The sequence below is a fragment of the Rhipicephalus microplus genome, chromosome X (assembly GCF_043290135.1).
Source record: "Rhipicephalus microplus isolate Deutch F79 chromosome X, USDA_Rmic, whole genome shotgun sequence".
Taxonomy (NCBI): Eukaryota; Metazoa; Arthropoda; class Arachnida; order Ixodida; family Ixodidae; genus Rhipicephalus; species Rhipicephalus microplus.
Genome location: NC_134710.1, coordinates 264,655,153 through 264,679,506, shown reverse-complemented (window position 1 = coordinate 264,679,506; position 24,354 = coordinate 264,655,153). Strand labels below are relative to the sequence as shown.

The 24,354-nt window shown below is 44.2% G+C and overlaps 1 non-coding gene across 1 annotated transcript in view; it reads left to right on the top strand.

Annotated features, from left to right (window-relative positions):
- The first annotated feature begins 1,463 nt into the window (after positions 1 to 1,463).
- The window catches only part of LOC119162413 (5'-3' exoribonuclease 1), a 39,705-nt gene continuing 16,814 nt past the window's right edge, over positions 1,464 to 24,354 (top strand). Inside the window, exons 1-6 of the transcript XR_012887306.1 lie at positions 1,464 to 1,510; positions 2,610 to 2,654; positions 9,868 to 9,907; positions 12,354 to 17,176; positions 21,135 to 21,266; positions 22,784 to 22,881. This is a non-coding gene — a transcript (5'-3' exoribonuclease 1). The remainder of the gene's footprint in view (positions 1,511 to 2,609; positions 2,655 to 9,867; positions 9,908 to 12,353; positions 17,177 to 21,134; positions 21,267 to 22,783; positions 22,882 to 24,354) is intronic.

Here is a 24,354-nt window from a genome sequence, read left to right as displayed (position 1 = left end):
CACTCTGACAGCATTATGGGCATACTGGCAATTGTTCAGCGCCGACTCTCGATTGAAGTTGGTTACAGTGTGCACGCAGCTACCCTCAAAGCGAAAGTAATTACTTTTTACGTTGTCACACGTCTTCATTCAATTTGAAAGGACTGAACACTGACAATTAGGCAGGGAAGCGGCAGAGGGCCAAACAGCTGAAGATGAGCCGTCACACATGAAGTGAATAAGGTGTGTAATTCAATGGCTAGATGGTGTACTTCAGTTCTTGCAAATAAGAGCTTCATGTCAGGAGCAGAAGCTTCGTGTGTATATTTATTTATTTTTCACTATGTCGCTCTACATATGTCTAACATACGTGTATCTGCATAATTATGATTATTAACAACCCCCAGAAAACTGTTGTGCCATGGTCTACAACTGAAGCAGAACAAAAATTATTTCAGCACTACGATTTCACTTTATAATAAAGGCGCAAACCCAGCCAGCACGCCTGCATGTTCAAGCTTTTCTAGGAAGTGAACGTGCACTGTTTTCTAATTATGTCGTGACAGGGCGGACATAATCTTGTTGCGAATTCTTTTTGGGTTCGGTCTACACAGCATGAACCGTACGTTTGGTCACTGTATGAAACCATATAATTTGTGAGATACATCATCCTTTTCGACAAGGTGTTATATTCTAGGAAACACGATGTGGCCTGAACAAATATAGTGATTATCAGGACTACTCTACTAACTCAAGCACACACCCTCCGAAACCCACACACACACACAAAAAGCATTAGCTACGTCGCACTAGAAAGGAGAATGCACAGACTGCACCGGCTGCCATCGGACTAATTTTCGGGAAGCTGTATTGCAAAAGAGAAAGAAAACACTGAAGAGAGAGCACCAGAAGCTCTTAATATAATCAGAGGGCAGTCAAAGCATGCAAGTTTATTACAAATAACGAATAAATGCACGTTCCAACTTTTACGAGCGGCCATCGACGAGCAGCTTCTGCAGGTGAAGCTTCTATTGAAGATGCCTGTAGCGCCATCTCTCTTATGTGACGCCAAAAGCGTCAGAGTAGCTGTGGAGTAAGCCCACTGTCCTCTTCTAGACTCTAGTACACTGTAGCCCAGCCGACGCGCGGCGTGAAAAGTGTGGAGTAAACACCCCTCCGTGATAAAGCCAATGGAAACAGCAATTTGGAAGCGATGGTAGCGCCGTCGGGGTTCTGTAAAGAAACGCACTTAGAAAAAAAAGTTATACAATTTCCACCAGTAACAAATACTAAAACAAATTTATAATTATAATACCTTTTGTTTCAAACTGCGGGTTATACTTTTAATGATTTGAATAAGTTCTGTGAGTGAATGAATCAGAGTGCAGAATATTTCTATGGCTCCAGCGATTACCATCTGTTCGCCAGTCGTATCGTACCGATCCACAAATAATCCAACATGGCTGCTTGCAACCGGCAGCTAACTGGTGGCTTATGGTGGGTTGACCGTGCTTGTGGAGCGTTTTAAATGGTTTGTAATCGTTTTTATTACGTTGGTTTTCTTGAAATGTGCTCGCTTCATGTAGTATGACGTTTGTAGATTGTCATAGTTGCGCGATCACGGAACGAGAACCGTGCACATTGCAGATACACTATAACCTTTATTGCGGCAGCATTTCCATGGTTCCGTCAGGTTCCGTTACTGCGCGCACAGTTTGCACAATCAGGAAATCACACAGACAGTGTTTGCGGACTGTAGCTCAAATCACTTGTGTATGCCTGCACCATGTTCATTTGAGTAGCACGTCATGCAATATGCACGGGTGTCATACGAGCGCTGCACTGGCTGTAATCGGAATGGAGGCTCTCTCAGTATCGAATTTCATGACTGCTGTTGGACCTCTTTTGCAGTTTGAGCTACTTAGGCATCTGCGATCGAGAAAGCAAATTCCGCGCCGGAGAATGGGCCATGTGGCACCCGTCTGCATGCGCAAAGGGTCATAATATACACGAACGTTCTGACAAGGGTATATCAACAAAAGTATTCTAACAGATTGAATGCGTCGACTACATATACATTGTACGATATAGTTATATTTGCATTATGCAGGCACACCTGGATTAGCGAAAGTGTTCCATAAAGTTTTCACACGAGACGAGACCTGTGTCGATTGATATTGCATGTATAACATAAGAGCATTAAAGTGCGAATCGCGGTCACATTGCAAAAACAAAAAGTGGCCGTGTCATTATCGTATACTTGTTTTACGTAAACTTTACGTTTGAATGTACATTGTACAGACAATAAGCAACAAACTATGGCACACATGATTAAGCAAATTCAAAACGCTTTTCAAAAGTGCAAATGTGGAGCAGAGCACATGTTGGCACACTTTGCACCAGCCCGACGTAACGCAATGTGTGCAATAAGCTTTGCAAGTATTTAGACAGATAAGATACCCTGCATAGTTTAGAGTTAGAGTGTGTGAGTTACAAAAAAACATGTCAGTAGAGTGCATAGATAATAAAGTGAAAACAATGCGGCATTCATCACCAATAGTCATGTCATCTAAAGCGTAGACCAAGACTACAGCTTCTGCATACACCGCTTTCACTTTTGTCTGGCACAGATGTATGCAACCACTGAAGAGGCAGTTTCACGGGCATTTTGATATGTACGTACACGTATAAAGAACTGGTAATTAGAAACAAAAAAGAAAAATAAGACACCACAGTGGCACAGTGGTGAGCTGCTGACCCGAAAGACGCATGTTTTCCAGCTGCAATAGTTACATTTCGATGGAGGTTAAATAAATGCTGGCAGTGCATGTACAGATGATGTCAGTGCGCATTAAAGAACACCAGATGGTCAAAATTACCTGAAGCCCCTCAGTACAGAGTCACGTATTGAAATATTTGTGATATTGAATCTCATGTCAGTTATTTAATTTGTAAGTTTGCATGTTTTTCTTGTAGCAGTGCTTTTCCTGGGCTTGGTTTCTGTGTTTTTATTAACAAATGTGATGTACCAATAGAACCTCTTGCTACAAAACATGTGTAAGGGTTTGGGGTTGCAGACAGGGGAACGAAAAAGATTGGGTCTCTTTGACGTGCCCTGGATTAGCTGCTTGCATATGTTTGTGAAATGTGTAGGGGATTTCGCGTGTGGTGACTGTCTAATTGCTTGATGTAATTTATGCACTCTTCAGTGGCAGCTGATATGACACTGAACAGGTGCTCTGGAACCCCATCTTCCTTGAGCAATGCAAAAAAAGTGATTTTTTCCAGAGAAAATTCCACCATCTTTGTCCAATAACGTGCTGTTGCATGTGCAGTAAGTAGCCCTCAGGCCAAGGAAGTTCTTTACAAGAGTTCCAGTGACATGATATAGGACATTTTCAGATATTGCCGCATGTTGTTAGGCACCTACCGAAGTCTTGCCCCGCTTCCTGCTCTTATGAATTCCGCCACACCAACTGACAAGCCAAACGCGCCAAGCTAAATGCGCCAAGCCAAACGCGCCATGCAACGCTGGCTGCAGGTGCCTCCACATCACGCGCTGGACAAGGAACGCTGGTGGTTTTTCGAGGAGCAGCTCGAGGCGAGACGCAGCAGAAGTTGACGAGGTTTTGACCAGTGAGCTCTCAACCTTTGTGTATTTTAGTTGACGGGCACAAGTTCGCCATTAATAAATAGCTGTTTTAGCTTCCGGCACTGTATTTGTTCGTTACAAACTGGTGGAGGTGCGGGGTATGATTCCAAGCCCATCTCAGCATAGGGAACATAGCCCAGAACCCCGAAGGTTGGAGCCAGCGCTGTTGACTCCCGTTTACCAACAAACGAGTCATCGCCTACGAGGTGAGCAGCCCGAGTTTGGCGCCCTCTTCGATTCTTCGAGACCAGTGAAGGACGTAAGTTCCGGAGCCCCTGCAATGGCCACTCAAGCGAGTTCATTTCCATCGCATATCGTCATGGACCCACCCCACATACCAGAGGTATTTCATGGTGATATTTTCGAGGATTCCGAGGACTGGCTCGACGGTTTCGAACGCGTTGCCAGACTGAATGGTTGGAACGAAGACAGGAAACTTTGCTACGTCTACGTGGCACTGCAAGATTCTGCACGTACGTGGTTCGAAAACCACGAAGCGTCCTTATTATCGTGGGACGACTTTCGAAGAGAGTTTCTTGCTACGTACCCAAACACGGACCGCAAAGAAAAGGCAGGGGCCGCTCTTCAGACGCGAAACCAACGGAACAACGAGAGCGTCGCCATGTACATTGAAGACTGTTCCGCCGGGCCGACCCGAACATGGCTGAGGAAAAGAAGTTGCGGCGCCCGATGCTTGAAGTGAAGGAGGAGCTTTTTGCAGGCCTGGTGCGTAATCCACCGCGCTCTCTTGCTGAGTTCAGATCAGAGGCAACCATGATAGAAAAGACCCTGCAGCAGCGCGCGCGCCAATACAACCGGGACGTAAGCGTCTCATCTGTTAGCGCGGCGTCGACAACCCTCACGAGTAACATTGATCTCTTGCGTGAAATGGTGAGGGCTGTCGTAAGAGAAGAACTCCAGAAAATATAAATGACTCAAGCTCATCCAGCGATGTCCTCACTTGCCGACGTTGTGCGCGAAGAAGTGGGGCAAGCGGTTCTACAACCACAACCTCAGGTTCTACAGCGCGCACAACCGGAGCCTCCGCCTCAGTTGTACGCGCAAGCTGTACGACAAGACCTCGGACACATGAATCGGACGGCTGCGACTGCTGTGATGCCTCCGACGTTTTCTCCGAGTACGCCGCTACCAATGCCGGAAGCAAGACCACGTAAGAGCGATGTATGGCGCACTGTAGACCTGCGGCCCTTTTGCTATCACTGCGGAGAAGCAGGTCACCTTTACCGGGGGTGCCAGTATCGTCGAGCGGGACTGCGTGGTTTTCCAGTCAATGCACCATGCCCACGGAACGGTGAACGGCCCTACGAAATCGAAGAATACTTGTGTTCACGCTATTCCCCTCAAGACACGCAACAACGGGAGTCGCGTTCGACAGCACCGATGCGCTATCGGTTGCCGAGTCCTCGTCCGTCATCAAATCTCCGAAGATCACGTTCACCTAGCCCGCGGCGGGAAAACTAGAGCCAGCGACCTCTGGAGGTCAGGCCGCTGATATACTGATAACTGAAGACCCTCCATTGTTAGCCCGACAGGACGGTGGCAGTTATGCAACGACGGTCAAGTGCAGTAGTAACGACGTTACCTCCGAGATATTAGTCACGATCGACGACGTCGAGGCCGTTGCGCTAATAGACACTGGCGCAGACTATTCCGTTGTCAGTAATGCTCTCGCAAAGAAGCTTAAGAAGGTGATGACTGAGTGGACCGGACCTCAGATACGTACCGCGGGAGGGCACTTAGTTAGCCCCGTGGGGTTATGCACCACAAGGATAGGAATAAGAGGATTTGTGTATGTCGGCAGCTTTATTGTGCTTCCTGAGTGCTCCCGGGAACTGATTATAGGCATGGACTTTTTGCAAACAAACAATGCAGTCATTGACTTGCAAGAGTCCCAGGTTTCCTTTTCTACGGAAAATGCCATCGCCTTCTGTCATGCGGAGAAACTAATCGTTCTACCTCTCCGCATTGTGGACGAAGATGTAACCGTGCCGCCACGTTCCAGTGTGACCGTTCTTGTGAGGAGTGAAGTTCTTCGTGACTGTGACGGATTAGCTGACGGAAACATCCGACTGCTACTAGAAAAAGGACTATGCGTGGCAAGAGGCCTGGTGAGCCTTCGTGATGGATGTGCGTGTGTCCTAATAACTAACTTTCGAAATGAGCTGCAGCATGTTGCAAAGGGAACATCCGTAGCATCGCTGCATGAGTACATGCAAGTCTCAGATGTTTGCACTCTTGATAAAGCTTCAGAGACAATAGATAACGTACTCCAGTCAGTAGACATTGACAGAGAGCTCTCGTCATCTCAGAAGCAACAGATTGCTGACCTCATCACAGAGTTCGCCGAGTGCTTCTCCACCTCGTCGAAAGTCGGACGTACTCCCGTCGCAAAGCACCGTATCGCGGTCGAAGAACACGTGAGACCTGTGCATCAGCGCCCATACCGAGTAGCGCCAAAAGAAAGGGAAGCCATCAAGAACCAAGTGCAGGAAATGCTCAACGATGATGTAATCCAGCCATCCAACAGTCCGTGGGCATCACCGGTAGTGCTAGTCAAAAAGAAGGACAACACTCTGCGGTTTTGCGTTGACTACAGAAAGCTGAACCAAGTCACAAAGCGCGATGTTTACCCCCTTCGACGGATCGATGATGTCTTGGATAAGTTACGCAATGCTCATTTCTTTTCATCATTGGACTTAAAAAGTGGATATTGGCAGATCGAGGTGGACGAACGAGATCGCGAGAAGACGGCGTTTGTGACCCCAGACGGACTATACGAGTTCAAAGTGCTCCCTTTCGGTTTGTGCTCTGCTCCCGCTACCTTCCAGAGGATGATGGACACTGTGCTCTCCGGACTCAAGTGGCAATCGTGTCTCGTCTACCTCGACGATGTAGTGGTTTTTTCTTCTACCTTCGAGCAGCACATCCACCGACTGAGAATGGTACTGGATGCCATTCGCGTGGCAGCACTGACCATCAAACCGCAAAAGTTTCACTTTGGATTTCGTCAGCTTCGGTTCCTCGGGCACATAGTTAGTGCGGAAGGCATCCGCCCAGACCCAGAAAAGATTGCAGCAGTTGGAAAATTTCCAAAACCGCAAGACAAAAAGGCCGTCAGACGATTCCTGGGACTATGTGCCTACTACAGACGCTTTGTTGAAAACTTTGCTAAAATCGCTGAGCCTTTGACACGGCTAACGAAAGAAAGTGTACCATTCTCTTGGCGGGAGGAACAAGAAGCGGCTTTCTCAGAGTTGCGACGCCGTTTGCAGTCTCCTCCAATACTTGCACATTTTGATGAAGAGGCCGATACAGACATACATACTGACGCGAGTAACGTTGGCCTCGGTGCCATCCTCGTTCAGTGGCAGAATGGAGAAGAAAAGGTCATTGCTTACGCGAGCCGCACTCTATCGAATGCTGAGTCTAATTACTCAGCGACAGAGAAAGAGTGTCTCGCAGTTATATGGGCCATCAGCAAGTTTCGCCCATACCTCTACGGCAGACCATTTCGAGCTATCAGTGATCATCATTCATTGTGTTGGCTGGCAAACATCAAGGACCCTTCAGGAAGACTTGCTAGATGGAGCCTGCGTCTGCAGGAACACGACATCACTGTGGTCTACAAGTCCGGTCTCAAGCGCAATGACGCGGATTGCCTGTCTCGCGCACCTGTTGAGTCCCCATCATCTGACCAAGAACAAGAGATCCCATTTCTTGGAGTTCTGAATGTGTCGGACATGGCTCGTCTTCAACGAGAGGACCCGGAACTACGCCCGCTTATCCTATACTTGGAGGGTCACGAAATTGAGGTACCACGAGTTTTCGTCCGTGGTTTGACATCCTATGTCCTCCGGAACGACGTCCTATACAAGCGCAACTTCGTAAACACTGGTGAGACGTTTCTGCTTCTTGTACCATCGTCACTGCGAGCAGAAATCTTAGAAGCGTGTCATGACGACCAATCGGCTGGCCATATGGGTAGTAGTCGCACTTTGGCCAGAATTCGCCGCAAGTATTATTGGCCGAAATTAAGGGATTCGGTGCACCATTATGTAAAGTCATGCCGCGATTGCCAGAGACGTAAAATACCACCATCGAAACCAGCGGGTCTGTGGCAACCAATAGAGCCACCAAAACGGCCATTTCAGCAAGTGGGAATGGATTTGCTTGGTCCATTTCCTCTCTCTTCATCGGGAAAGCGCTGGATTGTGGTAGCAACAGACTACATGACTCGATATGCTGAGATATCACCTCTCGCGAAAGGAACGGCGAACGAAGTAGCCCAGTTTTTCGTCACTCAGATTGTACTTCGACATGGTGCACCACAGGTTGTCATTACAGACAAAGGAACAGCATTTACTGCCCGTTTGATGCAGTCTGTTATGAAGCTCACCCACACCGATCATAGAAGGACTACAGCATACCATCTGCAAACAAACGGATTAACCGAAAGGCTCAATAGAACTCTCGCCGACATGATCTCGATGTATGTGGACGTTGAGCACCAGACATGGGACAGTATTTTGCCTTATGCAACATTTGCGTATAATACCGCAGTACAAGAAACGACACACTTCACGCCATTTCAACTTGTTTATGGTCGGACGGTCACAACAACCTTAGACGCGATGTTACCTGTCAACGATTCGAATGAGAGTGACCCACACATCAGTAACTACATAGAAAGGGCAGAAGAGGCACGGCAATTGGCAAGACATCGTATCATTTTGCAACATGGCTCCGATGCAAGTCGCTATAATCTGAAGCGGAAAGACGTACAGTACAACCCCGGAGACAAAGTGTGGGTGTGGATGCCTATACGCGCACCTGGCCTATCGGAAAAACTGATGCGGCGCTATTTCGGCCCTTACAGAGTACTTCGCCAGTTAGGCACGCTAAACTACGAAGTAATTCCTGAAGGGCAAGTGTGCTCAACCCGACGCAGGAATCGCCCAGAAGTCGTACATGTAGTACGAATGAAACCGTACTACGAAAGGCACTGAACGAGACAACTGATATATGTGCTCAAACATCAGATAAATACTCCTTTACAAAACTGTTCGACGTCAGCGTACGCATCGGGACGATGCGTTCCGGGAGGGGGACTAATGCCGCATGTTGTTAGGCACCTACCGAAGTCTTGCCCCGCTTCCTGCTCTTATGAATTCTGCCACACCAACTGACAAGCCAAACGCGCCAAGCTAAACGCGCCAAGCCAAACGCGCCATGCAACGCTGGCTGCAGGTGTCTCCACATCACGCGCTGGACAAGGAACGCTGGTGGTTTTTCGAGGAGCAGCTCGAGGCGAGACGCAGCAGAAGTTGACGAGGTTTTGACCAGTGAGCTTTCAACCTTTGTGTATTTTAGTTGACGGGCACAAGTTCGCCATTAATAAATAGCTGTTTTAGCTTCCGGCACTGTATTTGTTCGTTACAATATCATATTACTGTGTTCTTGTAAAGGTGTCTGCGGCTCATCACAAAAAAAGTCATGCAGTGTGCTCTGGCTAACAGCAGGTGTGCTGCTGAGTGACACAAATCCAGAAGCATCCTCGATGTTGGTGAGGAATGCATTTGTTGGCTCTTCACAGTTTCCCTGTGCAGATAGCCGGAAAAGCTTTCCAATCCAAATATTTGGTACACATTGGGTGCCTCATTGCAACCATGGTTTTGGCGAATGGTGGCAAAGAATTTCTCCAGCGAGTGTTGTTGTAAACAACGTGTTAGGAGGTTTGAGAAGCCGAGTTCTGTTTGTAGATCTTGCCAAAGCAAAAGCAGGGCTTTGATTGTGATTTGCCATCCTTTAAGGGTGTGTGGCTGCTTGTCTTGAGGACCACCAAAGTGCCAGCCAGCAATCCAAGTTATGCACTGAAGGAAGGTGTGGTGTTCAGAGCCTTGTAACATGGCATACCTCAATTTCTCGTCCGGTTTTTTCACTGCTGAACTGTTGAGGCTGTAAAAAAGCTTGACCATTCTCTCTATGGATTCTGCTGTAGCTTTTGCATCTATGGGAAGCTCTCCAATGGCCATGAGAGTGAGTAATGCAATAGAAACAGATTCGCTGAAAACCTGAGCTGCAAACTTCACTCTCACGTCAGCGAAGGGCATCTTGCTTGTAGATGTGTTGATCCCTGAGTTTTTTTGCCAATCTACTCTTCAAATGTTCCTCAGGTTTGTTGGATACCGGATCTGTGCGATGCATTTTTTGTACAGGGTTTCAATGTGTTCCCAGACCACAACCTGTGAGCCAATTGTAAGTTTTAGTCTCCTCAAATTGTTCCATGTGCATTTGATCAGGTGTTGAGTGTCAAACATGAAATATACTCTTCTGTTGTTAACCTAAAAAAAGGCTCATTTAAAGAATGAACGAGCATTTTTGACAAACTCGCATTGTTTGAGCCCTGATAACATATTTTATTACTGCTTTTACTAAGAGACCTTTTGTTTCAAGCTGTTAAATTAAGTCTAGCAAAAGCCGTCGCATCACAAAGGCTGGAGTTGCATTGTGAGAGATCAAAAAAGCGATTGACCGCATCCAACTTCTTGATATGCCAGACACAGCCACAACAAGGGCTGTGTTTGCCACACGAGAAGTCCTGCTATGTCTGTCATCTGAAAAGCCAATTACAATATCCTTTGACTGGTCATACATTAAATTTTGTTTTAAAGCTATTTCATCAAATAGGAGACAGCATGCTTTGTCTTGAATTGGCCAATCCTTAGTTTCCTTAGTTATATATTGAATTATGTCCACGGCACCAGGTATGATGCCTGGTGTCATGGGGATGTCTGCCAGCCAGCGTCTTAAAAGGAGATGCTACTTGAAGACACTTTTTTTTAATATTCACCCTAGAGCAATGAAACTTGAGCTGTTTATAGAATTTTTTATGTTGATTTCAAATATATAATTAGTTTTCTTGCAAGTTACACACTTTTAGCTATGGTACATGACAAAGAGAAAACCTGAACCCCTTTGCCCCCCTCTTTTCATCCCTAAACTTCTGTAATTTTTTTACCATTCATAGCTCATAATGCTTCAAATAAAGTGCAAAGTCCAAATAACTAATTAGGAAGCACATACAAAATATGTAATCAGCAAGAAAAATTATAGACTTAAAAAGTCCATATTTCACCTACCCTAGTAAAGGTATACATACATTTTTTATTATGCAATAAACTATTAAAATGTAAACTAGATCATTACATTTGTCATAATTTGGAAAAAATTTGGGCGAAATTTCATGCAGGTCCAAGCACTATAAGTGACCAGAAAAGAAGGAGCACATTGGGAAAAATGGGAAAATATGTGTTTTGAGAAAAACGAGTTTTAAAGTTGAAATTGAGTTTTTATTTATGAAAGATATCATTAAATCAGATGAAATTTGCCCACCAAAAAGAACAATCTTTCTTGCAGTGGCCACTGCGACTAAAATACGCCAGCACCATGAGTTTGTCCCTCTTGGCTTTGTCGAGCCGACTCCTCACAGACATTTCGCTCACAGACAGGGCCATGAAACGCTGGCCAAACTTTCGCTTCATCTGGCAGAGCCTTGCGCCAACTGCAAGCTAGGAAGAAGTTCGACAGGACTGCGAATTACAAACTAAGTCCAGTGTCATGCCGTTTTGCAGCCATGCTTGTGCCACATACCGTCGTATAAATGGTAATGTCGTCCCTGCTAAGCTCTCTCACTGCGAGCTCTTTCGACCTCTCAAGATTAGCGCTGACGTCATCAAGTGCCGCATCACGAACTTTCCGGCTGACGGGTGTGAATGACTTTTGATGCATTGGCTTTTGCAAGCCAACAACTGCCGCAAATCGGACGAGCTGCTCGTAGCCTATTACAGAGCGCGCCGCACAACGGCTTCCACTTGCGAGCAATGGCTTTTTTCATTCATAATGGAGATAATTACACGGGAAAAGCATTCTTCAGCTGTGCTGGTCGACAAGACATGCACCCCGCAAATAGGCTTCACAGCAACTACAGGCGCGCGGCGGCCAGTGGCGGTCCCCCGATCCCTACCTTGTGATAAGCCAGTCGCGGTGCTTGAAAAGCACGCAGAGGAGTGCTTCTTTTTAATATTTCTTGCGCTGCATCAGCAAGAGAAACTGTTGGTATTTGAAGAGTGAGTCTTGACTCTTCGACTCATGCGATCAACAATGGCAAGCAGCGGCGCATTATCGGCGGCAAGGTGCTCGAAGACTGCACACTTTCGACCTTTATTAGAAACCTTGTGCTCTTTAAATTCAATTTTAAAGCATTTCAAGTTAAGTCTCGATCTGTATTATTTTTTTCATAACAGTAAGGTACTAATCTTATCAAAACAGGTGAAAATAAAAAATCGGTAACTTCGGAAAAAAAAATTCGCGTTTTTTGACCCGCATCTCCCCTTAATATTCTCACGTGCGGCAAGTGAAGCACCTCCCTCAAGAAGCGATAGGCTTTTGGTGAATGGAAGAATAGGTTTAGCCAAAATTTTTTATTTCCTTTGACCAATGCTTTTTAGTTTTGGAAAAGAACAGAGCCGAATTTGAGCTTTCACCAATTCAAAAAGGTCTCTTGGTAAATGTGGCTCAATCCTGTTCAGTGCCTCAAGTAGTGCTATATTTTTAACTTGGTGTTTCTGTCTAATTCTTGCCGATGCCTTGCGGTACTTGTTTTTTCGATTCACAAGGTCGTTCATACGTTTTTTGGTTCTAGGGGTGTACACAGAAGCATTTTTTCTACGGGCTGGTTGTGGTGTGCTTTGAAAACCTGTTGAAATCGCTGCATTCAGTGTTTTTGAACACCCAGAGAGGCCACTGGAACCAGCAGGACCTAGAAAACAATTTTAATCATGTTATTACTGTGATATAATGCATCTTGCAGTATGAAAATAAAATAAATCACAGAACTGTAGGTCAACAATCGAATTTGGTATGCTTTTTCGAAAGACTTCTTCATACGCAACACAGGCAGAACTTCAAAGGAAGGTGGAAACTATAAGGAAATGAAAAAAATTTATGAACACGGGGTGTCGCTGTAGCCAATGTTTCCACAATTGTAGATTTTTTCCAAGGCTGCTTGTTGAATGATTGGCTCCAGCAACACCCCGTGGTAATTTTCCACTTCTATTTTTTATACAGAAGTATCTTTTAGGTATTTATGACAACAATTGTGCTTTGCTACCCTTACTACTCTTACATGTGCTGCTTTGCACCTTTTGAAATCAAGGAACTGTCACTAAAGCTCTTCAGGAGGTGGATCAGTTACACTTTGCTCCAACTGTTGCACCACACTCTGCGGGACTGTTTGAATTTACTACATTGCCTATATTTATCATGGAACTATAGGTGCTTTGAAATTTATCGTGCGGCTGACATATTGCCTCATGAGAATGTTACATTCAAATGCCAAACTATTCTATCAATAGGTGTAAAACATGGTTATTCATATCGTTATACCTTACATGTTATGCCTGCCAAGTGCATCGGGGAATCACAGCTATTAAATATGCAATAGTTTTGTGAAACAACATGTAAATCAGTGAACAGAAGTACACTCATCTGGAACACTGTCTGTCTTTGATGAGGTTGGTGTGCCAAATTGTGTGGCCGTGGTTGTTTGGGTGATGACAAAGCTGCTGCGGCTGTTTAGCAGGGCGGTGTGGCTTCTGGGTGAGAGTCATCGGTAGGAAATTACAAAAAAGAAATATTGAATGAGACATACAAAGGCGAGAGGTATACATCACAACAATGTGTGCATCTGAAATCAAGTTTCCAAACCAGCTTTATATGCTGGGGCTCTGAATAGTTGCTTCTCTAGTGAAACAACTCTGGTACACAGCCATTGCTTATATGCGTAACTCTTTTCCTTCCTATTCCCCCATTTTACTCTTTCCTTTGTGCAGAGTAGTAGGCTAGGGCACACTAGCTCAGGCTGACCCGTCTGCCTTCCCATAATCTTCTCGCTCTCTCTTTTTCTCTGCTTATGTTCACCAGTACATCATCATACTGTTTTGCACTCCAGCATGGTAATGAAGTCACAAGCAAAACATTGATATGAAGTAAACCAGTGCAACTGAAATGCCATGCATGAAAGAGGAGCCCGTAGCCATTTAATACAGCAAATGAAATCCTTCCAGATGAGCACAAGTAGTGTTTCAGCACAGCTGGAGGGCTGCTGGCAACCCACCTGGGGAAAACTAAGTTTTACAGTAGGTATTCACAGTAGAGGTGAAACTGTGGCATCGCTATGAGAAAAAACAAACTACACTCTCAAATGCACAGATGATTGACAAGTGGCTTGCTTTAATGAGAATATGGTGAAAAAACAAGTGGAGTTGCACTTGTAAAGAATCTGTCTCCCATGTAGCGGTACAGTTGTACGATTCATAAGTCGGAAAAAACGGTGCAGCTCTCTTACGTTCACTCATGAAGGATATTTTGGACTTAGGACTCACTCAGACTCGTACTCACCAAAAATTACCCGAGCTGGACTCGCTTGGACTCACGCTCATGAAAATTTTCTTTAAACGGACTCAGACTCGCCAAAATATTGCTCACCGGGACTCACTCAGACTTGCGGCTTGATCAAAGTCTGAATGAGTCGGCTCATTAGTGAGTTTGCCAACTTATGAGTATGATGCAGCGTTTTTCAGTAAAGCTGGCTTGATGAAGCATTAACATGGCTACCTTGAATTGCACAAGCCTTGCTCCAGTTAAGGGCCGCGCACATGTACTTATCTTTTCCTTATGCTTCCTGCGCGGCACTACAGAAGGGAAGCTTGTTCATGGTATTAGCAACAATGACATTCATTTCTTCTGTTTTCCGTTTTGTCAGCTAAGGTTTTATGTGCATTTCATTTCTTCATGCTTTGTCAGCACACTTGTGAATTCTTCGCATGGCTGACATTATTTTTCATCTGAAAATGATCACCTATATAGAGGTTGTTCTCACAATGAATAATGTGGATACCATATACCCTGCACATGTGGAAATAACCCTTGTGTGAAATTAGCAGTTCTTTTGAGCATGGCCAGGAAACGCAGCTTCTTCCCATACACATAAAAAATGCAGCTTTTTTACCTCCTGGACTGCTGTCTTCTGCTCCTGCTACGGTTGATGCTCGGCAGTAGTCTCCAGTGACAAAATACTAATAATATTTCAGAAATCGGCTTAGAAGACTATGAGCAAGTACATTTACACTGCATGAGTTGTAAGTGCTTACCGTGTTCAAACATAGGGTATTTTGGGAGCATATCTGTAACGAAAAAAAAATTTTGTACCGCAGAGTGCATATGCACATCACACAGACCAATTTCACCCTTAAAAATAGTGCTGAAGCAAATAATTCACGTTTATATTGCAGATTTTCTTTTTAATTATATGTACTTTCCAAGCAATGCTTCATTACTAGAATCAATATTCCTTTTTGTGTGGCTTACCATGCTCGTTCATCTCTTGACAAAAAATCTGTAATAGAAAACGTAGTATGCTAGCTGCAATTACAAACTCAAACGAATTGGAGATATTTATGTGGATTTTAGTAAAGAGCAACACTAATGCTTGATCAATGCCAACTTCTATTCACCTGGGTGTACCAAGGGTCTCAGCCTAGGCTCTTGCAGTTTCACAGAGGGGACTGCTCCATGGGCTAGCCTTTTGCAAGCATTGTTGGTGAATCAGTCTCTTGTGAAGTGCTCCGAGCATAGCATATACGTGGCATGAAATTTCCTTTTTGATTTTCACTTCAGGTCCGGCCGGTTCTCATAATGAAGCCACGCTTCAAATCGGAAATGTAGGGGATGGTACTCAGGTTGAACCTCTCATATATATGTATATATATGTATAAAATATGTGTGTGTGTGTGTTTCCCCCTGAAAATGAAATGTGTGTATGTGTGTGCAAATCCCCATGAAAATTTTCAGTTTTGCTTGTGTGTGTATACATGCACCCATACAACTAGATACACGAATATAAATAAAATATGCTTGAACCCCCTCACCCACCCCAAAAAAGATTTCTGGCTACGCTTCTGGTGTTTGTCAAAAAGAGACATTGTGTATGACACATCAAGAGGTGAAAAAACATGGAAGAGTTTTAGTTGTTTCGCCAGGGAGATGTACACGAAAGATATGATTTCGGGTAAACATTGTGGTCGGGACAGGGGGGGTGGGGGTGGAGATAGTAATGTATAAATAAGAAAAAATGCAAAGTGATTATCGTAACTCAGCTCACGAAGGAAGGTATAAGGAGGGATTAAAGGTGATAGATGCGAAGTTTGATATGAAAGAAAAAGACTGGAAGACGATCAGAGGAGTTCGAGGATGGTGGGCCGATCGGTGAGAGCTCTACGCAAGCACCGGGAGGTCGCGGACGATACAACCATTCAGAGCGCATGTGCGAATGGACTCCCCCCCTGCCCACTCGAGGATCGTGTTTAGTCTGTTTCTGTTATTTCGCAATACGACAACCTCACCGTTTCTAAAATCGACAATTCCTAGTGCGCACATACTTACTTCGCGTCGCATGAATCCTCAGACTGCCCCGAACTTGCTGCAGAGTTCAATAAGGAGATTTTGAGAGAATTCCGACCTCGTTATATATATACCTAGAGCTACGCTGAAGTTAATAATTTAACTACGCCCAGATTATCTGCGCTTCTCATGCCTGGCATTAAGTTCAGCTATTTTTTCTCGAGGGTCATTGTTAAGAGTGCGGTAGCAAATATATTGACCGACCAAAGTATCGCGCAGTAGATTTTTTTCGTGGGCAATCAAATGCTTGTTGTAACTTTATTTGTCATGAACTGTGCGGACAAAGATCAAAGAAAACATGCATATTGATGTCGCTGATAGCGATAAAACAAATTTTTCACCGATTCAAGTTACGGCTTCGTTGTTGAATGGCGCGCGTTGTTGCTTGCCCACAACAAGTCAGCGGCATTCAAACGAAATGACGGGGATGAACGTACCTGTTGTCTGTGGGAACACTGAAGAAGTGGTTCACACCATTCTTTGCGGAGCTGCTGCACCATTTTGGGCAGCAACATGCGTGATAATTTAATGCCATCATGAACTGATGCAGCTTGCTGCGACTGCACCGGCTGATGCTCCCGCATATGAGTCGTCTGCTACTGTTGTCTGCTCATGCCTAGCAACTCCTGTTTTACAAACAATTATTTAAACAATTCAACTGGCTTTTTTACGTTTGCATAAAAACTAACAAGAAAGTTCTTTATTTTTATGTTTGAAGTTCATTTGTTTTACATAAAGCATTTACCTACTGAAAGTGTGTGCTGTCGTCGTTTTGATGGTGGCGACGCTTTAGGACGTGGCCACGAAGCTCGCAACATGCCACTGGCTTGACGTCAGTTCAAGATCTAAGGGGTGCTGAACGCGCTGAAGTTCTGTACTGAATGGAGTGCTCCCGTCTCGGTCCATGATCTACATCCTAAGCACTAAATTATGAGCGCCGTCGATGAGATGGAATGGCACTCGGCACTAAAGAGCAGCATCTACATAGGGCACTTTGTTCATTAGGTGCGTCTATTGAGCACATTTACGTTGGCATGTTTTGACTTTTGTTTACAGATTAGCTAAGCAGTTTATACAAGAAATCAGTTACGCGATGTGACTTCTTCATTTCGATTAGTGTTTTTTGGTAGATTACGTGGTTTACGCTGTAGTACATTACAGTCTGCTTCGTAAAGAGTTTGTTGTACGGTCTGGTGACTGCTGGTCTCGGTTATGCGTAATCTCGATGTCCCCCACGGAAGCAACGTTTCAAAAGCCACTCATTTCTGCTCTGGATTGTTCTCCATGAATTTCTTGTGAAACTACCTGTGCCGGCAGGAATCAATTGAAGGAAAATTTGCCAGCTGCTTGAATTTCCTCGATATTTTCGTGTATTTTCCGATTAGTTAACATTTTTATTGGCTATGTGACATTATGACAGCAGTTGGCAAAATCACTAAATTGATTACAAAAAAATCCTAGTTCTTACCGTAACCCTGTTGTTACGACTTTGTTCATTTCTTTTAAACTTTTGATATTTGTTAGTATAAAGTACAAGCATACCCTCATTCAGAATGTGCACTGGAATGTTGTCATAACCACTCGGAAATACTTTTAACTTCTTTTTTTTAACAAGTGTGATGGCAGTCTGTGCCAGTATAATAAAGTTGTGCCTGGAGAGTGACTTTGTTAAAGGGGGAAATGTGTGATAAAAAATGCGCTCTTGTCAGTAAGAAGCCAAGCTGAAATAAAAATGCAGTCAAATGCCGAGGGGATCCTCCACCAAAAAGTCATCAGTTGGATGAGCTGGAGACTTGTTACAGTCAAAGAAACCGCAACTTGAAGTGCTGAAGGGTAAAACGTCACACTTATTGTGTACCACGTATTGAAGTAGTGGTGTGCCAGATCTCTTAGACATGAGGCATGAATTGTATGATCAGCTGTAGCCAACGTAGTGTTAACATGCGCCTGAGTGCACTGGATGCAGCATAAATATTCATCAAGAACATACGCTTATTCCCATTTGTCAACATACTGTAGCACGCGTTGTTTGATCTCAATTTCTATTACTTTATGATTGACACTAGGCATTGCACTCCATTTCACAGAATATGAAAATAGACCAGATTTAGAGAAAACATGTTACTTGTGTTGGCCACAGATCAGTTCCTATTCCCAACAATGAGCTAACGTACCTGGCAATCTGTCACATTCCTTGAAAAGTGATTGATTTCTATTAAAGGGACACCAAAGAGAATAGGTGACTTGGTTTTGATTGACAAGCTGAAAACTCTAATGCCAATGCTTGACTATCATAAGTTCGTTATTAGCGGGTAAAATCGAAGTTGAAGTTTCATTTATAAATGTCAAGCCAAAAACACTGCCCATGAGGTCAAAAATTTAAAAATGTATTTTTCTTATTTTTGCTGCTTTGGCTTGATGAAATTTTCTGAGACGTTGTACGGTAGGTTTATGGTACCCATGCATGACGATGTTTTTCATTTTATTAAGAATCTATATAGGACCCAGTAGATGCCTTCAAAATCTAAGATGTCACGGTATTTGGTGCAGGGATCTATCTTAAAGGAGCACTGACATCAAATTTCAAGATCGAAATGTGCCCATCATTTGATCGCTTGGTATGCATAGGTCTTCTTAACCTAATTTGAATGCCATCCATCGTGTGGAAGTTATTTTAATTTGATGTCAAACAGCATAGAAAAGCTAAGGGGAAAATAGACTGCCCTGTGATATCGACACTAGTGTTTGGTGTGATACATTCCACAAATACCATCCTGAGTGATGATGCCCTGGTAGCGATGACGTGCACGATCCAATTATCCTTATCAAGGCTCCAAAGTACTGAAGCGTACTCGCTCGTCACGTCTGATCTGCGTCACACCATTTTGAATGATTTCATAAAATTATCAAGATAGAAACCACTTATAGAAGAACGGCGAAAGAAAAGAGCATGATTAAACGTGTGCTTGTCGATCAGCATGCCCGGGAATCATTGGGAGTTGCAGTCGTCTAGTTTGACGCTTGGAAAAAGTGCAATGAGGGTGTCTTTTCATATCACGTATGTGTTACACATCAGCATGACCACAAGCCATCAAAAGTGGAGGAGCGTATAGTCAGATATCATCGCTAACAAGTAACACGCAGGTATCATTGAATTTATTTCATCTGTAGACTTTGTATTCACGTAAAAGTTGTAATACCGTGGCAACCGCGAGAGATTGGATAGGTGGGGCCATCTGGAGGTGTAAAAAAGAACCTGGCAAGCAGGAAACATATTCTATTACTCCACTGATGCTCATTTGTGATAGCTATGTTGCATTGACCCCTCTGCGTATAACTGAATGCTTTGCATGCCAAAACACACCAATATAGCTAACTGAGACACTTGAACGAACATGGCTAAAGCGTGCATCCTCGAATATCTCTGCAGTGATGCTTGGAAAGACGCCCATTTCGGAATCACTGTTCTGCAGAAGTTCGATCGAATCAAAAATAACTCTCAACGTCTCAAATCAAGGGGATTCCAAGCTCCAGACTATCATATTGAACACGAGTACACACTTTTTACGGCGATGACAGCAATGCAGGATACAAGGCATGACTGAATATGTCTGCCTCGCAGACGAAATGCGCAGCAGCTGAGCCTGACGTCACTCTTTTCTGAGGAGAAGTTGTCAGCTGTGGCGTGATTTCAAGGTGACCCCGAGGTAGCGCCACTGCTGGTGCTCCAGCATTACAAATGGCGGGATTGCTTGCCGTTTTAAATAGTGGTAGATACCAGTGATAGAAATCAATAAAAGTGATGGTTATTCATCCCTCAGTTGCGTTTTAGGTCTTAAATCACTGCTACAGGGTCTATAGCTACTTGCCGACGCAAAAATTTTGGCACGAGTAAATTTGATATAGGTGCTTCTTTAAGGTGGTCTAATGCTGGAGCGCCACTGCTGGTGCTCCAGCATTACAAATGGCGGGATTGCTTGCCGTTTTAAATAGTGGTAGATACCAGTGATAGAAATCAATAAAAGTGATGGTTATTCATCCCTCAGTTGCGTTTTAGGTCTTGAATCGCTGCTACAGGGTCTATAGCTACTTGCCGACGCAAAAATTTTGGCACGAGTAAATTTGATATAGGTGCTTCTTTAAGGTAGCATTGTCTACATCCACATTTTCTTTTCGCAAATTTTCTCGCTTACAGAGCGTTGTGTTGGGATAAAAAAGGTGTTTTGAGGATTGTAAAATTGTGCTTTACTAATATGCGAAAAATCATTTTGCTTATTAGTGTCCCTTTAAAATATCATGTCACCATATTTGTTTTATCTTTACAGCCATGTTTATAGTTCATTAAATAAATAGAAGGTAGTGGTGAATGAAATCTTGTGTCCTGATTTATTTCTTGTGTAGCAGTCATGCTAGCTCTCTTTTTCACCATGAAGTTTCACATTATGGTCATTGACACTTCTCACCAGTGTGTCTGGGAACTGTGTGTCATACTGCCTGAAATCTTTTCTCTTGCTTTCTCTCCTTCACATCTATGTAGGCACTAGTCACATGCGCATATTCAAATATTGCAGACACATCTGCCCCGGTGGTCTATTGGCTAAAGCACTCGGCTGCAGACCCCCAGATCGCAGGATCGAATCCCGGCTGTGGTGGCCGCATTTTCTATGGAGGCGAAAATGCTTGGGGTCTGTGTGCTTAGCTTTAGGTGCACGGACACCAGGTAGTTGAAATTTCAGGAGCCCTGCACTACAGCGTCTCTCGTAATTACATGTTGCTTTTGGGAGTTTATACCACAACAATTATTATTAAGTAACGAAGACGTATTGCTGGCAGAATATGTCCGCCGTTAAATTTTTCATTCTAGTCTGATAGTCACTCTTTGCTATGTACTCCACTATAATATAATGCAATATGTTCATGAAAATAGCCAGCAGTTTCATTTCATTCTAATTCACGCTTTCAGATTCCAGAGTTCGACAACCTCTGCCTGGACATAAACGGTATCATTCACGTCTGCGGTCATCCAAACGATGATGACCCACACTTTCGTGATAAAGAAGAAAGAATTTTGTTGGATATGTTCAATTACATAGATGTGAGTATGATGTCACATGATATATATTTCAAGCAGTTTGTTGGCCTCTTATTTGTGCAGTCAGCCTGCATATATGTGCTTCGTTTGTCTGACGATAGTGTAAATGTGGTCTGCAGTTCGTGTTTCGCATGATCAAGCCCAATAAGGCGTTCTTCGTGGCTGTTGATGGCGTAGCCCCAAGGGCCAAGATGAATCAGCAAAGAGGCCGAACATTCAAGCAAGTGCCCTCACATAGACACGACTTGATTCTGTGTGTAAGCGATATTTAGCTGGTGTATCGCTCACGCAGAAATTTCTGTTCTCCAAGTTGTGCTCTTATTCGAGTCACAAGAGTAGTTGTGTTTAAGGGTCTTATTAACATCTCTAGATGCGGGAAAGCTGTGCCTATACATCACCATGCTTAGCATAGTCCACAATGTACAGACGTAATGATTTAACCATCTTCCCAATCTGAAAACTTAGAAATGTTTTAGCTAGTAGACTCTCCTGTGATGTAGAAGCGCAAACCATCGGGTCTGTGGAGGGATACACTGAATTAAGATTAGAGAATCGCCAATGTATAACTACACCTAGGAATAATACACTGGTATGGACAAAGGAGTAATCTTCCTATCAATGATGCACTTGTGTTGCTGTGATCAATGCGGCTATTTATCAACAAATATGTAATATTCACCTCAGAAAGAGACTCTCATACGAATTTTAAATTTGTTTTATGGTCTTGTTTTAGCAAGTCATTCATCAAGCATAACTTAACTAAACATGGCGCCGTTATCCCGCTTGGGCTACATACTAAAATTACGTCATATTCCTGAGAAACCAGTGATCATTTCTTTCATCCTGTCATTCTCAATAAAATGACAAGTCACTTTTACACACAGTACAATCATAAACACCCTGTTGATCTTTGGTTGTCCCTATTACACTGTGACTTAAGTACTTGTTTTCTGTTTCTATGCTGTATCGTTTCTTTATCAAGGTATCCCATGTGTGAATTCTGTTCGTGAAATCGTTGGAAGCTGCTGACACAGGTAGCGCCACAATATAGCAGTAGTGCAACAGTCATTTGATGTGTTATTCGCGTTTCTGGTAGTACTAGCGTTGCCTATTAGATTTGAAGCTTAACCACTTGAGCATTGTATACGACGTTAGGTACTTGTCTTTAGCAAACTTATTCGATATAGTTTCTTTGACAGGCAAAGTTAGCAACCTCAAAGGTGCAGAAAAACTTGCTGCTTTCTAAATAACAGTGTTGCCATTCACTGCTGCTCCAAGTTTTTCTTCTATGCTGCTTTAAAAGATGTTAATGTTGTCCATGATGTGACCTTGCATCGAAATACATGTAGTATACTGAAAGTAAGCTTTTTGTTTTTTGAATGTATCTTTCTCATGTCCCTCGTCTCCACAGTGGGAGATTGTGTTTGCCGAATATGGACTCATTGGAAAGTTCACCGGGTGGAAGATCTGTATCTGGCCCTTGTGTAAATACTGTGCCACATCTTTTTTCTTGTTGTTAGGTCTGTGAAGGAAGCCCAGGCACAAGAAAAAGAGGCATGCGAAAGGGGAGAGGTCTTGCCCACTGAGGAGCGGTTCGACTCCAACTGCATCTCACCTGGTGAGATTTTACCTGATAGTTGTCTTTTTCTTTTATTGCGACAGCAATTATATGGACACTCTCGACTAGATATTGCCGTCGACGTCAATCACAGTATACGTATACATATCTATATACAATCGAGACCACTAATAACAAACCAGAGCGTGACGCGGTATCAGTTCGCTGTATCCCGAATTTCGTAGTAAATTAAGCACAGCTTTTAAAAAATGTTGGGAGTGAAAACACAAACTTTTTATGCCCCAAAAAATCCGTGATGCACGTGTTTCGAATAGCAGAAGCGATAAGGGCGGTCTCGAATTCTTTAAAAATGGCTAGGTGTTCCTTCGCCGAGGCCCGTGGCATAAGCTGCATGAGGCACTGGCTCCAAAGTTTCGTCGCTCTCGCAATCCGATTCCTCCAAATCGCTCTCGCCGCGTACTTCATTCACAATGCCCCAATCCGGGCACGGTTCCGCAGTGTCGGCATCATCATCGGCCGTAATTACACCATCGCAACAGATGTTCCACCCGCTCTCCCAAGTCGGAGTCGACGACGCGCTGCCACAAATCGCCGCCGCAGTTCGGAAGCTTCAGGCTCGGCATCGGGCCCGACGTCAACGAAGTCGGTCTTGCGAAAACAGTTTATTGCGCATGCAGGCGTCACCACCGCCGACAAAATATTCACCATCTCCACAGCTGAATACCGGGATGGCCGAAGTGGCAAGTTGGCTGCCAGGTGATCAACAGATATGAGCAAGCTCTCCGCAGCGCGACACCTAACGCACGGATTACGCTCAAGCCAAGTGGTCACACTTCCGACGTTTTGTTGAGTGGCACGAAAAAGCGTGCTAGTCCTCTCGTCGGCCATCATGACCACACACCTACACCAAAAGCAAGCAAGACGTGCACACGTGACACACATGCCAGAGCGCGTGAAACAGCTCTGGGCCCATTTTCAGTCAGAAAACGAAACTAATTCGAGCCAGCGTGATGGGCGTCGCGGAGCAGTGGAGGCGGGCGAAAGGGTTGTAATCAAGAGAGGAGAGCACACTTGCGAAAGAAGGGCAATGAGTTGTGATTAAGAGAGAGGAGGATGCGGAGGGAGGGTGACTTTGAAAACCAAAACACATGGGAAGAATGCAGGTGGAGTAGCTTGCTTGAAAGGTCGGCAAAACTCGCTTGTAGAAAAACTTGGAAAGAGTGCATGGCCCTCTAAGTCAGTGCGTGCAGCGGTGTTCGAAGAATCAGCGGCCGTAGTAAAGAAATTGTTTCGTTGCGCTGGTGGGTTTTAGTGGCCTCATGAACTTCAATATTTCGCGATTCGTTTCGCGCAAATTTTAACAGTCGTTTTCGCGCTTCCGCACACGCGCAGAAGGCATGCTGAGCCGAGTGCGAAGTGAGCGAGAATATGTTAACACGAAACGAATCGCAAAATATCAGAGTCGGTGGGCTAGCGTATGCGCATGCACTAGACGTAGACTATCGAATACAG